The sequence below is a fragment of the Pogoniulus pusillus genome, chromosome 34, assembly GCF_015220805.1.
Source record: "Pogoniulus pusillus isolate bPogPus1 chromosome 34, bPogPus1.pri, whole genome shotgun sequence".
Lineage (NCBI taxonomy): Eukaryota > Metazoa > Chordata > Aves > Piciformes > Lybiidae > Pogoniulus > Pogoniulus pusillus.
In genome coordinates, this window is record NC_087297.1 from 12,714,698 (window position 1) to 12,731,127 (window position 16,430).

Consider the following 16,430-nt stretch of genomic DNA (forward strand, 5'->3'; position numbering starts at 1 on the left):
GGCCAGGCACCTCGGCAGAGCCCGTCAGGGTACCAAAGGCAATCGTTATCTCTGTCGATGAACAAGGGACAGGCCATTTAGCCTCTCACAACTGCACTGGTCCCACTACAGACCATTCTCAGCAGCCAGATCTCAGCTACCCACCACAAGCCTGCATCCTCCATCTGCCTTTCTCCCCAGCACAAAAACCCTACAGTTATTCAACCACAAAAGTGAAATTATTCTATGGCCTCAGTGACATGGAGATAATTGAATTTATACTGCACATATGCTTGTTTACACATGCAAGAGCTCACAGTCATTATTACCCTTGCTGATTTATGTCCTTGCCACCCAAAGCTGCAGACATTTGTGCACATCATTCATCCTGAAGCATCGCAGAAATAAATCACCACGTAACAGCCCAAGCCATCAGAGGAGTCTCCTGGTGTTCCCCTCATCTCTCCAGGCAAACTACCAACCTCCAAAACACATTTGTTTGGAACTTCAGAAGATAGTTTCTTGCATTTTGAGCTTGACAATTTAAAGCTATCTTTGGATAGCTAAGAGCAATGTACAACAGAATTTGGGAAGTGAAGGAATCCTGAAGTGGAATCATAGAATGGCTTAGGTTGGAAGAGAGCTCCAAGCTCAGCCAGCCCAACCTAGCACCCAGCCCTGCCCAAACAACCAGACCGTGGCACTAAGTGCCCCAGCCAGGCTTGGCTTCAACACCTCCAGCCACAGAAACTCCACCACCTCCCTGGGCAGCCCATTCCAATGCCAATCACTCTCTCTGACAACAACTTCCTAACAACATCCAGCCTAGACCTGCCCTGGCACAGCTTCAGGCTGTGTCCCCTTCTGCTGCTGCTGGCTGCCTGGCAGCAGAGCCCAACCCCACCTGGCTACAGCCTCCCTGCAGGCAGCTGCAGACAACAATGAGCTCTGCCCTGAGCCTCCTCTGCTGCAGGCTGCACCCCCCCAGCTCCCTCAGCCTCTCCTCACAGGGCTCTGCTCCAGGCCCCTCAGCAGCTTTGTCGCCCTCCTGTGGACACCTTCCAGTACTGCAACATCTCTCTGCAATGGAGGAGCCCAGAACTGGACACAGCACTCCAGGGGTGTCCTGAGCAGTGCTGAGCACAGGGGCAGAAGAACCTCCCTTGTCCTGCTGCCCACACTGCCCCTGAGCCAGCCCAGGATGCCATTGGCTCTGCTGCCCACCTGGGCACACTGCTGGCTCTCATTCAGCTGAACTTGCTGCAACATTTTCCCCCCTGTGAGCCTTCTTTTTTTGTTATGCCTGCCTACCCTAAGTTGTCTTACCTCTAGATCATGAAGATCATTAGCTCTGACATCTGCTTTCTTAGGCTAAGTTTTGCCAAGCTGTTCTTTAAAGCTTGCATCATTTGGGGCTGTTCAGCCTGGAGAAGAGATCATCTCTTGGCTTTTCTTAAAGAGGCCAGGAAGAACGCTGGGAACAGCCATTTAGCAGTGCCTTGTTGTGACAAGACTAGGAGTGATGGTTTCAAACTAAACAAAAAGAAGGAAACTTAAACTAGATACAAAGAGGAAATGTTTTACACTGAGGGAGGTGAGACACTGGCTCATATTGCTCCAGTGAAGTGGTAGATACCCCAGTCCTGGGAATATTGCAGGTCAGGTTGTTTAGGAATCTGAGCAACCTGTTCTAGTTGCAGATGTCCCTGCTGAGTGCAGTGGGGTTGGACTGAATGAGCTTTAATGGTCCTTTTCCACCCAGGCCATTCTGTGACCATGATTTAGGTGCCAGCAATGCCAAACACGATGGCTCAGGATTTATTTCCCTCTGCAATAGGACACTTAATGGTTTAGCAAGACAGTGCCACTGCTGTTTAGACAGAGCAGCACTGACTTGGTGAGTTATTGAACTCAATAGCAGCAGGTCCCTGGGTGATTTAAATCTCAGTTAGCTCACTGAAGTCAGCACTGACTAAAGATGTGAGGCCAGATCTGCACCTGGCTTAGACAGCACTTCTGTATCTTAAGTCAGCATCTCCAGCACACAAGTGGTCAGGCCACCAGAGAGACACCTGCCCTTTGTGGCATGCTAATTGCCTTTTGGTACCAAGTGGCTCAGCCTGGGTCTACATCATGAACTTCACAAGTCCCAGATGAGCCAGCTGTGGGATTTCAGCTGGTTCAGAGTTAAGCAAGAGCCAGTGGGGGATATTCTGGAGAACTCAGTTCTGAGAGCCTAACTGCTGGAGCACTTCTCTTATGAGGAGAGACTGAAGGAGTTGGAGCTGTTCAGTCTGGAGGGGAGAAGGCTCCCAGGTGACTTATTGTGGCCTTTCAGTATCTGAAGTGGGCTACAAGAAAGCTGGGCAGGGACTTCTTAGGTTGTCAAGTAGGGATAGGACTGGGCGGAATGGAACAAAGCCAGAAATTGGGGGATTCAGACTGGATGTTAGGAAGAAGTTGCTCAGCATGAGGGTGGTGAGAGCCTGGAAAAGGTTGCCCAGGGAGGTGGTGTTTAAGGCCAGGCTGGATGAGGCTGTGGACAGCCTGATCTAGTGTGAGGTCTCCCTGCCCATGGCAGAGGGGGTTGGAACTGGCTGATCCTTGTGGTCCTTTCCAACCCTGACTAATTCTGTCATTATATTGCTGTCTACAACTACCTGAAGGGAGGTTGTAGCCAGGTGGGGTTGGGCTCTGCTGCCAGGCAACCACCACCAGAACAAGGGGACACAGCCTCAAGCTGTGCCAGGGCAGGTCTAGGGTGGATGTTGTTAGGAAGTTGTTGTCAGAGAGAGTGATTGGCATTGGAATGGGCTGCCCAGGGAGGTGCTGGAGTGGCTGTGGCAGGAGGTGTTGAAGCCAAGCCTGGCTGGGGCACTTAGTGCCATGGTCTGGTTGGTTGGGCAGGGCTGGGTGCTAGGCTGGGCTGGCTGAGCTTGGAGCTCTCTTCCAGCCTGCTCGCTTCTATGATTCAATGATTCCAAGATTCCATGATTCTGCTGCTGACCTGCAGCTGTGTGCTGAAACTGCTCACCAGCTTCTGGAATTCCCAGGGAGTTGGGAACACTTCAGCCCTCTACATGCTTAAGGCTACAGCTCTGCTGGCATCCCAGTTACAAACTGCTCTGAGAGTGGCAGAGGAGACAATTATATATAAACTCATCATGAAGAGTGAGTTCTCTCCATCAAGAGTAAACATGGCAAACCCTGGACCTTTCTCTTTAAACGAGTCCTAGGAACAAGCCATTTGCATATGTTTTGCATCCTTGATTATAAATTTTTAAGCATTTTAAAGGTTCATGAAGCCTGGGAGGATTTAATAACATGAATCCCTCTGAACTGTGATCTGAGAGTTGCTTGTCCCTTAAGAGTGCTGATTTCTTGGGCTGAAGCAGTTTGAGCATTGTTATGTTTTGGTAATCTGCTGGGACTTCCCAGTGCTGTTACTTTTCAAAGGGATTAAAACCAGATGGTAACTGTGGATTAGGAGAGAGAGAGAATAAAAAGAATGAGCTCCCAATTAATTATTAAAATTGGCTGTTAATTTTAGCAACTTGCAGCAAATTGCCAGCAAAAAGAAGAGGTAAAGATGCAGAGGCATCCTAGAGTGCCTCCTGTCTTAAATTCCCTACTCACAGCCTGCAAGAAGCACTTTAAATATGGGAGAAATCAGGCTGGGAAATAAGAAAATGGCACTAAATATATATATATATATTGAATTATAGCAAAGAGATATTGGAAAGTGTCCAGAGCAGGGCAGCAAGGCTGGGGAGAGGCCTGGAGCACAGCCCTGTGAGGAGAGGCTGAGGGAGCTGGGGGTGTGCAGCCTGCAGCAGAGGAGGCTCAGGGCAGAGCTCATTGCTGTCTGCAGCTGCCTGCAGGGAGGCTGTAGCCAGGTGGGGTTGGGCTCTGCTGCCAGGCAGCCAGGGACAGAAGAAGGGGACACAGCCTGAAGCTGTGCTAGGGCAGGTCTAGGCTGGATGTTGTTAGGAAGTTGTTGTCAGAGAGAGTGATTGGCATTGGAATGGGCTGCCCAGGGAGGTGGTGGAGTCTGTGTGGCAGGAGGTGTTGAAGCCAAGGCTGGCTGGGGCACTTAGTGCCATGGTCTGGTTGGTTGGCCAGGGCTGGGTGCTAGGTTGGGCTGCATGAGCTTGGAGCTCTCTTTCAACCTGCTGGATTCTATGATCTGTTCCCCTCGTTGTATATGAGGCCATTCACAAGCACTAAGCAATGTATTCCTGGGTGATGTCTCTGCTCATCTGTGGCTCAGTTTGAAAGCAGAGTGAGGGCACTCTGCCATTTCTCTGTATTATTATTATTTTAGGATTAAAAAAAAGGGGGGGGGGGGGGGGGGGGGGGGGGAAGTCCCTTACTGTGATGAGTGAAAATATTTCAATGGTTTGGGGCTTGGCAGAAATGAGAGAGTAATATCTGGGCTGCAAAAATAAATGTTCAAAGCACCTCCTGGCTTCGTGGCACTGCTTGGGAGTCAAAACTACAGCAAGAGGCTCAGTGTTTAATGTCACTGAGTGAAGACAAAATGTTCTGCTGCAAAGAGAGTAGGTTGAGTAGAAGCTATTTGTCATGCCCAGGCCATGGACCAAGCAGCCTCACTGCCCTTCCCTGGCTTCTTTTGTAGTTGATGTGCACAGCTCCCTTCTGCTGTGCTGAAAACACACATTCCCTTCCCAACTTTGTTATTTCACTGCTCTTCATTAAAGGAGGGGATCAATATGTGTGGTGGCAGGGAAGGCCAGGTTGGAATTAATTGAGTATCAAAGTTCTGTTTCACTTTCAGAAAAGGCTGTGTAAAATATCCTCCCCCTTCCAAACTGATCTCTGCTAATGCCTTCAGTGACAAACTGTGGCCATGGGCACATTTTTTCTCCCCTTAGCTCTGCATATTCAACGCTGTGAGGGAGAAAGGACTGCAGCTCCAGCTCCTGCACATCAGCAAAGGGAGCTTCTAATTTCCCAGATATGAAAATGAAGCTTTGATACCTTCAGCTGTGCTGTTTCTGAAGTCATAGCTTCAGAAGTGTAATGGCCTCATCACCCTCTACAGTGAACTCAAAGAAGGTTGGAGCAAGGTGGGGGTTGGTCTTGGCTCACATACAGCGAGCCACAGGATGAAAGGGAATGACCTCAAGCTGCACCAAAGGAGGTTCAGGTTGGATATGAGGAGAAATTTCTTTACAGAAAGGGTTCTCAAGCACTGGAACAGGCTGCCCAGGGAGGTGGTGGAGTTATCATCCCTGGAGGCACTTAAAGGGTGTGTGGATGTGGTGCTGAGGGATGTGGTTTAAGTGGGAGTAGCTCAGCAGTAGTGGGATTGTGAGCTTTAGGTGAGTGGCTGGACCTGATGATCTCAGAGGTCTTTTGCAACCTCGGCAGTTCTGTGGTTCTGTGAAAGCAGAGCATGAGAAAACCTGAAGCTTGCAGAGTCTGGAGTAGGCTTTGCAGGAAGTAAGTGATGAAGCAGTGATGGAAAGAAAACCTCAGAATAGTTGAGGTGGGGTCACCATAAGGCTCTGCTGTACTGTTTTATGGCCTTAGCTTCTGCTCTAGGATTGTCCTGCATAGAATGACTTGGGTTTGAAGACCTTAAAGACCATCTAGTTCCAACTCCCCTGCCATGAGCAGGGACACAAAGCCTTGAGCACCTGCAGGGAGGGCATCCACAACCTCCCCAGGGCAACCTGTCAATGACTCAGTCAGTCAGCACTGGCCACTCTCACCTAACACCACCATTATGGGGGAAGAAAAGGCCTCCCAACCTTAATTAACAAATCAGATAAAAATATTAACTCTCTAAATATTAAGCATACATCAAATCTGGCAGCTGATGTGAGTGCCTGAGGCAGTTGGTTTATAGAGTAATGCTCATTCCACTTAATGTTATTAACAATTCCCAGGGAAGCACTGCAGAGTTACAGTAGCTGCTGCATTAATCTTTATCATATGTGCAAGGGTGGAAGCTTGCCACAGGATTAGGAAAACAGAGTCCATATTGTTTTGTTGCCAAACTGATCTCTCTGCAGAAAACAAGGATCTAATGAGACCACTTCCTGCCTGCCTGCCAGATTCCCTGGGGCTAGGAGTGCTCTCCCATCAAGAGCTGGGACAAATGCTCTTGTGAGAGTTTGGAGGAGCTCTCTGCCTTGGAGCTGTTGTTTCATATCTTCCAGTCAATGAGACTGGGTCACAGGATGTAAATAGTTCATCTCCCATTATAAATCATGTGGTGGGTTGAGTGGTTTTTGCATGCAAATCACTGCTGAAGCACAAGGCAGCTTCTCCAGGGATTTCCTTGGCCTTGGCTCATGAATATTGTGGGGTTTCCTCTAAATCCAAGTGACTGCCTGCACACAAACTCTTCCAGATAGGATAAAACCACTGGCTCTCCCCCTTCTGAGGGAAAGAGTGATTGGCATTGGAATGGGCTGCCCAGGGAGGTGGTGGAGTCTCTGTGGCTGAAGGTGTTGAAGCCAAGCCTGGCTGGGGCACTTAGTGCCATGGTCTGGTTGGTTGGGCAGGGCTGGGTGCTAGGTTGGGCTGGCTGAGCTTGGAGCTCTCTTCCAGCTTGGCTGATTCTATGATTCTCTGAGAACAAAGCTTAAAATGTTCCTGTTGTGTTCACACTCTCCAAGTGTCTATATAGAAACATCAGAGCAGGCAGCAGTGGATCAGATCAAAGGCCTTTTAGCTCAGTGCCTATCTCCAGCAGTGATCAGCAGTGAAGGGCTAGGGGAAAAGCACAAAAGCAGGGCAAGGATATAATCATTCTTTCCCAAATGTTACCCCAGCCTTCAGCAGTCTGTGGACTGAGGACTTCCTGAGCCAAAGGCCATGACTTGATGTTTAAGAGCCCTTAATGGATTTCTTTTTCCTCCAACAATTTTCTGATGCCTGAATTCCTGTGGAAATGAATTCTCCATCTTCACTAAATCTTTTATGAAGAAAGATGTCCTTTGGTTTGATTCAAAGCTAGTCCCTAGTGGGTTTCATTTCTCCTACTCCTTGAGCTGGAAAGGATATTGAGATCCTGTTCCATTTCATCTTCCCCATGATGCTCATTATTATGAGGCATTATAAATGATGATGAAAATACACTGCCATTTTATCTACTCTTACTCATCTCTTTCTTTCCCCTGGTGAGGACTCCTGCTGTCTTTAGCCATTTCTTATTCAGCTGTTGTTCTGTGTCCTCAGCATTCATCACCCAGTTCTTCACCATGCAAGATCCTTCAGTAGCTGACTCAAAAGACCAAGAATGACTTTGACCCAACACTTCCTGGGAATTATAGTCCATAATGCATGGGGTAACAGAAGAAGAAATGCAGTATGCTTGTACCTTTAGTTGGGCTCACTGTGTTAAGAGCAGCTGAGTGTGAATTTGGTTGCCAAGGCCAAAAGTCTAGAAAGAACAGTCTCATGTAACAGTGTAGGAAGAACAGCCCCATGTATCAGTGTAGGAAGAACAGCCTCATGTATCAGTGTAGGAAGAACAGCCCCATGTATCAGTGTAGGAAGAACAGCCCCATGTATCAGTGTAGGAAGAACAGCCTCATGTATCAGTGTAGGAAGAACAGCCCCATGTATCAGTGTAGGAAGAACAGCCCCATGTATCAGTGTAGGAAGAACAGCCTCATGTATCAGTGTAGGAAGAACAGCCCCATGTATCAGTGTAGAAAGAACAGCCCCATGTATCAGTGTAGGAAGAACAGCCCCATGTATCAGTGTAGGAAGAACAGCCCCATGTATCAGTGTAGGAAGAACAGCCTCATGTATCAGTGTAGGAAGAACAGCCCCATGTATCAGTGTAGGAAGAACAGTCTCATGTATCAGTGTAGGAAGAACAGCCTCATGTATCAGTGTAGGAAGAACAGCCTCATGTATCAATGTAGGAAGAACAGTCTCATGTATCAGTGTAGGAAGAACAGCCTCATGTATCAATGTAGGAAGAACAGTCTCATGTATCAGTGTAGGAAGAACAGCCCCATGTATCAGTGTAGGAAGAACAGCCTCATGTATCAATGTAGGAAGAACAGTCTCATGTATCAATGTAGGAAGAACAGCCCCATGTATCAGTGTAGGAAGAACAGCCCCATGTATCAGTGTAGGAAGAACAGCCTCATGTATCAGTGTAGGAAGAACAGCCTCATGTATCAATGTAGGAAGAACAGTCTCATGTATCAATGTAGGAAGAACAGCCCCATGTATCAGTGTAGGAAGAACAGCCCCATGTATCAGTGTAGGAAGAACAGCCCCATGTATCAGTGTAGGAAGAACAGCCCCATGTATCAGTGTAGGAAGAACAGCCCCATGTATCAGTGTAGGAAGAACAGCCTCATGTATCAGTACGGGTTGGAGACTGAGCTGCTGGAGAGCAGTGAAGGGGAGAAGGACTTGGGAGTCCTGATGGATGGAAGTATGGCCATGAGCCAGCAGTGTGGTCTTGTGGCCAGAAGGCCAGTGCCATTCTGGGGTGTATTAGAAGGGTTGTGTTTAGTAGGTCCAGGGAAGTTCTCCTGCCCCTCTATTCTGCCCTGGTGAGGCCACATCTGGAGTATTGTGTCCAGTTCTGGGGCCCCCCCCTCAAGAAGGACAGGAGCTGTTTGAGAGAGTCCAGCAGAGCCACAAAGATGATTAAAGAAGTTGAACATCTTCCTTATGAGGAGAGCCTGAGGGAGCTGGGGCTGGGAGCTCAGAGAGGAGGAAACTGAGAGGTGACCTCATGCATGTTTATCAGTATGTGCAGGTGAGTGCCAGGAGGCTGGAGCCAGGCTCTGCTGGGTGATGCCCAGGGACAGGACAAGGGGCAATGGGTGGAGGTTGAGGCATAGGAGGTTTGATGTAAACCTGAGGAGGATTTTTTTTCCCTGTGAGGGTGACAGAGCCCTGGCACAGGCTGCCCAGGGGGCTGTGGAGTCTCCCTCTCTGGAGATATTCAATAACCATCTGGATGTGTTCCTGTGTGACCTGCTCTGGGTGATCCTGCACTGGCAGGGGGCTGGATCAGATGATCTTTCAAGGTCCTTTCCACATTGTATGATTCTATGATTCTTCCAAGTGCAGCCTCACACAGGTCTCAGGAGGTTCACATGGAAAGTGATTTTTCAGGATCTAATTTAATGAGAGGAAACCTCTTCTCCTGTCCTTTCCCCAGTGCTGGCTAAAGCTCACAGCTCCCTGTAAGGAGGGAGAGGTGATAGCTTGTGAAGTAGACAGATGGCCTGTGAGCTCCTTGTCAAAGGACATTATGGAATGGTGTTCTAAGAGCTATCGTGGAAGTTCAAGGAGGACAAGCTCGTCCAAAAAGCACAGGCACCACACTGCTGGAGAAACCCGTGAACTTGACACGCCAGGGAGAAGGGCTGGGAGAGTGCAGAGGTGAAGTTTGTCTGTCTTTTACATCCATCATGAGACATTTTCTGTGGCTGCTGGTGGTGACAACACCCCGAAGCTAGATGTACCTGCAGTCTGACCCAGATGAACGTCTCCCACCTGCCCAGGCTGCCACGTTCGTTAAGGGACCCCATCCGTAACGCATCACCCATGGAGATCGCCCTTCCTGCGGCCGCTGTGGGTGCCGCAGAAGGCTGTGCCCTCCTCGACTTCACCCAGAAGGGATGATGCGAGAAAACAAGGCGGTGAGCACCATGGCACCCGCTGAAAGCCTACTCTGCTGAGCTCGCAGTGCCCGGCGCTGCCGCTGCCGCTTTCCCGCAGCTCCTTTGTCACCACTCCCTCGGCGCTGGCGGGGCCGGGGGGCCGAGCCCGCAGGCTGGGAGCGCTGGGAGGCAGCCGGGCGGGCGGCAGGAGGGCTTAGGACCCAGGGGGCCGGCAGCAGCCGAGTGGAAGGACCCAGGCTCTGGCGCACACGCCTCCTACCAAAAAAAACCCGCCCGAGCCAAGCCCAAGCCCCGCGGATGCCGCTCGCTCCTTCCCAGTTTTCCAGAGAGATCCGAGCCGGGCAGCCTGGAGCCCGCTCCGCAGCCTCCCAGCGCCGCAGAGAGGACCGCGGCAGGGCGCAGCCCCTCCCGCCCCGCAGCCCCGCCGGCTGCCGCCCGCTCTCAGGTATTTCCTCCGCCTGCCCTCGGGCTGCGCCGAGCCTCCTCGGGACCCCAGCCCCAACCCCCGCCCCGAAAACCGCCACCGGCAGCGCCGGGCCCCGGCTGCGGCGTTTCAGCACCGCGGGGCGGACAGCTCCGGGCCGGCCCCGCCCGACTCCGCTGCCTGCTCGCTGCCTGCTCCCCTCCTGCCCTGCCTGCGTCTGAGTGATTCTGACTGAGCTCTGCCTGGTCTTTGCCAGACCCTACCCGATCCTGAGTGGTCTTGGCTGATCCCTGATGCTCGATCCTGAGTGATCTCTGCCTACTCTACTTGAATCTGCTTGGTCCTGCATGATCCTGCCTGATTCTGCCTGGTCCTGTCCGATCCTGCCTGATGCCTGCCAGATTCGTTCTGCTTGGTTCTGGGTGATCCTGCCTGGTCCCTGCATGATCCTGAGTGATCCCTGACTGGTCCTGCCATGCTCCTAACTGGTCCTGCCCTGATCCCTGCTTTATCCCTCCTGTCTGATCCCTTCTTGTTCTTGGCCTGGTCTTGCCTGATACCTGCCTCGTCCCTGGCTGCTACCTCCTGCTTACTGTCTGCTGCTTGCCTGTCTTGCTCCCTGCCTGCAATGACTCTGGCCACCCTGCCTCCTGCTCCCTGCCTCTCCCACCTCTCCTGCCTCAGTTTCCCTGCCTCTTGTCTGCTTTGCTTGCCCTATCTGTCTCCTTTCCCTGCGGATTGCCTCCTCTGTATCCATGTCTCTGCTCCCTTCCTTTCCTGCTCACTCTTGCCTCTTACCTGGCCTGCCCCCTCCTTGCCTTCTTATTCTACTCTCTGCCTCTGCTGGCTTCCTCTCCTGCTTGTCCTACCTCGATGCTCTCTGCCTCCCTTGTTCCCTGTCTGTCCTGCCTCTCTTCCTTGTCCTGCCCTACTTCCCCTGCCTGCCCTGCTTCTCCTCCCTGCCCTGCCTGCCCTACTTCACTTAACTCCCCTTCCTTTTCAGATTCCTCTGCCTCTCCTCCCTGCTTCCTGCCTTCTATTTCCCTGCCTCTTCTGTCTCCAGTCGTCTTTGCCCTGCTGCTCTGCCTCATGCCTTTCTGTTTTATGCCTTCCCTGTCTACTCTCCTCCCTGCCCTGCTCCCTTGCCTCCTTTCCTCCCTGCCCCTTTTTCCTCCCATTCCCCACTTTCCTGCCCCCTTCTTCCCCTCCTGTCTCCCTTCTTCATCACCAGCCTCCATACTTCGCAGAAGAGAGCATGGGGGGTGGAAGAAATGAGGTCAGCAGCTCAGGAGCAGGGCAAACAAGGGAAAGAGCACAAATCGAAAGGGAAATTCCAGATCCAATTGGAGAGCAGGGCAGATGTGGCCAGGAGGGAGGGGAAAGGGTTAAAAGCGAGAGTTAAGGAACCAAGTAAAGACTCCAGCCAAGTGTTGACAGATAGGAGCTTGCCGAACAGCAACAGATACCTGTTTGCTCCTCAGCAAATTGATGCCTGTTTTGACCAGGGTCGTTCAACCCAAAGCAGGGTGAAGGGTTAAGGGGAGGGAGGAATGTGCCAGATGAGTCAAATGTTCTGCTTTGTGATGAGTAATGGGTGCAGGGAAGAAGTGAAGTGATTTACTCCTACCCTGTGGATCCTTTGTTGCAGGAAGTCAGGAATTAAGTTGTGGGCTCTGCAAGCTGTGAGGGACGTTCAGGGAGGGTTTGATACAGAAAATAAACACGAAGCAAATAATGACTGGAGAAACCCCATGTGTGCTGCTGGCCTGACTTTAATTCTGTTTGCTGTGGCTTAATCCTGGAAGGATGGAGAAGGTCACAGGAGAAAAGGAGCTTTCCCTTTTCAGAATGCTGATTCCTCAGTCTACACAAGCCCCAGGAATAATGAAGTTAAGGAGCAGATGGCTGCTCCTTGCCCGGCACTAAGCAGTGGCTGGATCCTATTTGGAAGGAACCAAAATGAAATTAGAGAGAGAGAGAGAGAGGGGCTGCTTTCATGTGCTTTCTGAGTAATCAGATAGGAGCAGGGATTTTCTCCAGCACCAGAACTTCGTGCAGTGCCACCACCCAAATGACACATTACATAACAGCATTATGCCACGCGCTGCACAGCAAAGGTTTGCTTCTTTGTAGCAGGAGAAGTCAGATAGCCTTACACAGCTTCCCATGGCTTGAGGTTCAGAGGGGCTGGGCAGTGGTGTCAGCAGGATCCAGTCTGAGGTGCCTCTGTTATAAAACGCTGCTGATTATTTTAAGGATTCTGTTGACTCATCCAGCCCAATTCTGGGCTTGTTTTCTAGAAAGCCCATCCCTACCCAAGTCTTTTCTTGTAAGGCAGCTGCAAAACAGTGAAAGATATTACAACCTCTCCCCCAGTCCTTTTAACTTTATTATACCATCATTCCAAACTTGAAATCCGAGGTGGAGAGTAGAAGCTCTTGCACTGAGCAGCCCTAAGTGCTGCTGAGTAGTAGTGTGAGCAGTGCAATTGAGTTCAGCAATGGAGGAGCTGCAGGATCCACCCCAGAGCACTGAGTCATAATCCTTTAACCTCTGTGTGCTTTGAACATGCAGCAGCAGCATCCTCATTCTCCAAAAGAGGACCAGGTCAGCTAAAACACAAAGGATCATAAGAGGATGGAGAAGATTTCCTTCAAGCTAAGCCTAAGCTAATGCAATCATCATTTTCAGTCTGCTCTTGCTGAAACAGTTATGCTATTTCTTTTTTGATCTGAGAAGCCTTATTTTCTCTCCCATCCCATTGCTGTGCTGCCTGGCACATAGACAAACAAGAGATGACATCAGACCTTGCTGTTAGAAGGAAAGGGACCTGCAAGAAGGATGGAGAGAAATTGTTTACAAAAGCTTGTGGTGATAGGACAAGAGACAATGGCTTTAAACTGGGGAAGAGCAGGTTTAGATTGGATATGAGGAACAGCTTCCTTACCATAGAACAGGCTGCCCAGAGAAGTGGTGGAGACTCCATCTCTGCAGTCACCCAAAACCTGCCTGGATATTGCAATCCTGAGCAGCCTGCTGTGGGTGACCCTTCAGGGGGGCTGGACTAGATAATCTCCAGAGGTCCTTTTCAACTCCTATCATTCTTTGATAAGAGAAAACACAACAGTGATGCTTGCTAATGCCAGGTAAGGACCAGACTCCAGTGCCCTCCTCATTTGAAAGCTGTGGTAATGAAACTCCACCTGGCTTACAGCTTTGGACTGAAGGGGAAACATTTGGTGGACAGAGGCAACTAAAATCTTTCTGGAACTGGAGCAGATGGGGAAGAGCCAAATGAACATGAGGACAGTGCTTCAAGAGGCAGATAGTGTTGGAGGAACAGCCAAGAAGGCAGGAACAAAATGATCCAGACAAGCTTCATCATTACTGAGAGCAGGTTTTTGGCCAGGGGATGTAGAACAAATAAAGGTTGAATGCTGATCCACTGAAGAGAGAGCAGGAAAGAATACTGAGGTCTTTGGATGGGAAGTGCTTTGTGTACTTCCTTCACTGCTTTCCTTTTAGTTAATTAACATTAGCAGACATCTTATTGCTGACTAATTTTTGAGGACCAGGCAAAAGGAGAAGTAGTTCGTCTGAAAGCTGCATCCCACTTTCAGCATTTTACCCTCTCTAAAGCCACTCTCTGTCTCTTGTCATTCTCTTGTTGGGTCTGCAAATGAGGAGGTTAAAAGGTCATGTGAGACACTACAGTTTTAGAAGTTTCCTTCCCCCTCTCCCCCTCTTTTCCCCACCCCTGGTTTAATACATTGTGTTTCAAATCTCTGTTAATTATTTTTCCTTGTTTAAAGCTGGGGCTTGTTCCTTTGAAGGGATGATTTATTGTAAGTGGCTGTGAAAAGGCATCAGGAGAGCAAATAATCCTTTGGGAATGGGAGAGTCACAACAGAGAAAAACAGCTGTTGAGACTGAAACAAAGAGTCTAGTGTGCCAACACACTGCAGTGAGGAAGGGAAAGGCCAATATCTTCATCTGGGAAGAAAAGCAAAACAGCCCAAAAAGCCCTTCCCAGAGCAGAGATGTAAACATCTGAAAAATTGGCAGGTGGATCAGAGCTGCTCTCAACATCAGAAGGGATGGAGAAATTGCCAGGTGTGGGAGGGGTTGCAAGTAGAGAAGGTACTGCTATACCTTTGGGAGTGAGAATAAATCAGTACCATTTGAGGAAGCACAACGACAATTTGGGGAGCTATAAAGCATTGGATTTACTGTCAAAGGTAAGGAGTGGGAGAGCCAAATCATCCCCTGATGGAAATGAAACTCCTGGTAGTCAGTTGTGCTCGAGTGGTTTGCTGCCCCCATGCTTTGTGTTGTGATGCAGGTGGTAACAACGTGGTTCAGATCTGCTTTGGATTCTTTTGCAACATCATTGTGATGGTTTGGGTGTTCCCTGCCCCCCACCCCCCCACCCCCCCTTACAATCACCCAAACTAGACTCAGCTGCTGGAAATGGAGTGAAGCTTTGTCCTTACAGCTTAGCACAAGATACAAGCAGAGATTTACAATATCTACAGAAATAGACAAGGTAAAGGTAACACAGAAATACAACAGCCCTGCCAGAGACCAGAGTCCCCAGGAGGGGCTCCCAAGCACCCTTCCACCTTCTTTCCACCCCCCTGCCATACCCCAGACTTTGCCTTATGTTCAAGGTGAGTGTGGAGAGTTGGACAGAGGGGTTAGGAAGCAGAGGGATTAGTCACACAGATGGCAGGTTAAAGAGAGAGAAGTGCAGCCCAAAGCCAGAGGGAGACTCTGTTATCTATGTTTGTGTTCTTGTTCTTATGCTTCCCAGCCAGCCTATGAGTGCAGCAGCCATCACCACTGTTTCCTTTTCACAGCCCCAACTCTCCCAGCCTGTCCTCAGAGCAGAGCTGCTGCAGCCCTCTTAGCATCTTGGTGGCCTCCTCTGCACTGGCTCCAACACTTCCATGTCCTCCTTGTGTTGGGGGCTGCAGAACTGCACCCAGGACTGCAGGTGGGGTCTGTCAGCAGTGTGAGGGGGTTGTGTTTGCTTGTCTTAGGGGGTTGAGTTCTCTGTTTTATTTCAGTGATGGGTTAAGCATTGGGTGGATCCTGATTTTACTTCACACACTTCACACTGGAACAGACTTTGATCTTCTTTCACACAAGTGTAGCTACACAGACTCTGCTGACAGCCTCTTGCTAATTATGTCAGTGCAGAGTGAGGGATTCGCTGTACCATTTTGTTCAGACATAACAGCTTTAAGCAGCTTTTCTTCTAGCACTTGTAAAAACAAATGCTGGGAAGCTGAAGTACAAGAATGGCAATGAAATTCTGAACTGGAAAGCTACAAAATGCTGAAAGCTACATTAATGCTGAATTAAATACAGGAAAGCTACAAAATACTGAATTACAGGATGGGGCCAGAGTGGCTGAGAGCAGCCAGGCAGAGAGGGAGCTGGGGGTGCTGGCAGAGAGGAGCTGAAGAGGAGGCAGCAGTGCCCAGGTGGGCAGCAGAGCCAATGGCATCCTGGGCTGGCTCAGGAGCAGTGTGGGCAGCAGGACAAGGGAGGTTCTTGTGCCCCTGTGCTCAGCACTGCTCAGGACACCCCTTGAGTGCTGTGTCCAGTTCTGGGCTCCTCCATTGCAGAGAGATGTTGAGGTGCTGGAAGGTGTTGAGAGCAGGGCAGCAAGGCTGGGGAGGGGCCTGGAGCACAGCCCTGTGAGGAGAGGCTGAGGGAGCTGGGGGTGTGCAGCCTGCAGCAGAGGAGGCTCAGGGCAGAGCTCATTGCTGTCTGCAGCTGCCTGCAGGGAGGCTGTAGCCAGGTGGGGTTGGGCTCTGCTGCCAGGCACCCAGCAGCAGAAGAAGGGGACACAGCCTGAAGTTGTGCCAGGGCAGGTCTAGGCTGGATGTTGTTAGGAAGTTGTTGTCAGAGAGAGTGATTGGCATTGGAATGGGCTGCCCAGGGAGGTGGTGGAGTGGCTGTGCCTGGAGGTGTTGAAGCCAAGCCTGGCTGGGGCACTTAGTGCCATGGTCTGGTTGACTGGCCAGGGCTGGGTGCTAGGCTGGGCTTGGAGCTCTCTTCCAACCTACTTGATTCTATGATTCTGTGATTCTATGACTCTTTGATTCTATGAGTCTATGACTCTGTGGTTCTATGAGTCTGTGAGTGTGAGTCTATGACTTTATGACTCTATGAGTCTATGTCTCTCTGATTCTATGGTTCTATGAGTCTTTGACTATGTTTCTATGAGTCTATGACTCTATGTTTCTATGAGTCTATGACTCAATGATTCTGTGAGTTCCTGACTCTATGATTCTATGTCTCTCTGATTCTATGACTCCGTGAGTCTATGCCAATGTTTCTAGGAGTCTGTGACTCTATGGTTCTGTGAGTCTGTGACCCAA

General features: G+C 50.1%; 1 protein-coding gene across 2 annotated transcripts in view; it reads left to right on the forward strand.

The window, feature by feature from the left end:
- Positions 1 to 9,611: 9,611 nt before the first annotated feature.
- The window catches only part of CLVS1 (clavesin 1), a 62,830-nt gene continuing 56,011 nt past the window's right edge, over positions 9,612 to 16,430 (forward strand). The window contains exons 1-2 of one of the 2 annotated variants that reach the window (XM_064170424.1): positions 9,612 to 10,059; positions 14,898 to 15,034. The gene's annotated coding sequence lies outside the window, so the exon portion shown is untranslated. The remainder of the gene's footprint in view (positions 10,060 to 14,897; positions 15,035 to 16,430) is intronic. The other variant, XM_064170422.1, reaches the window with a different exon arrangement.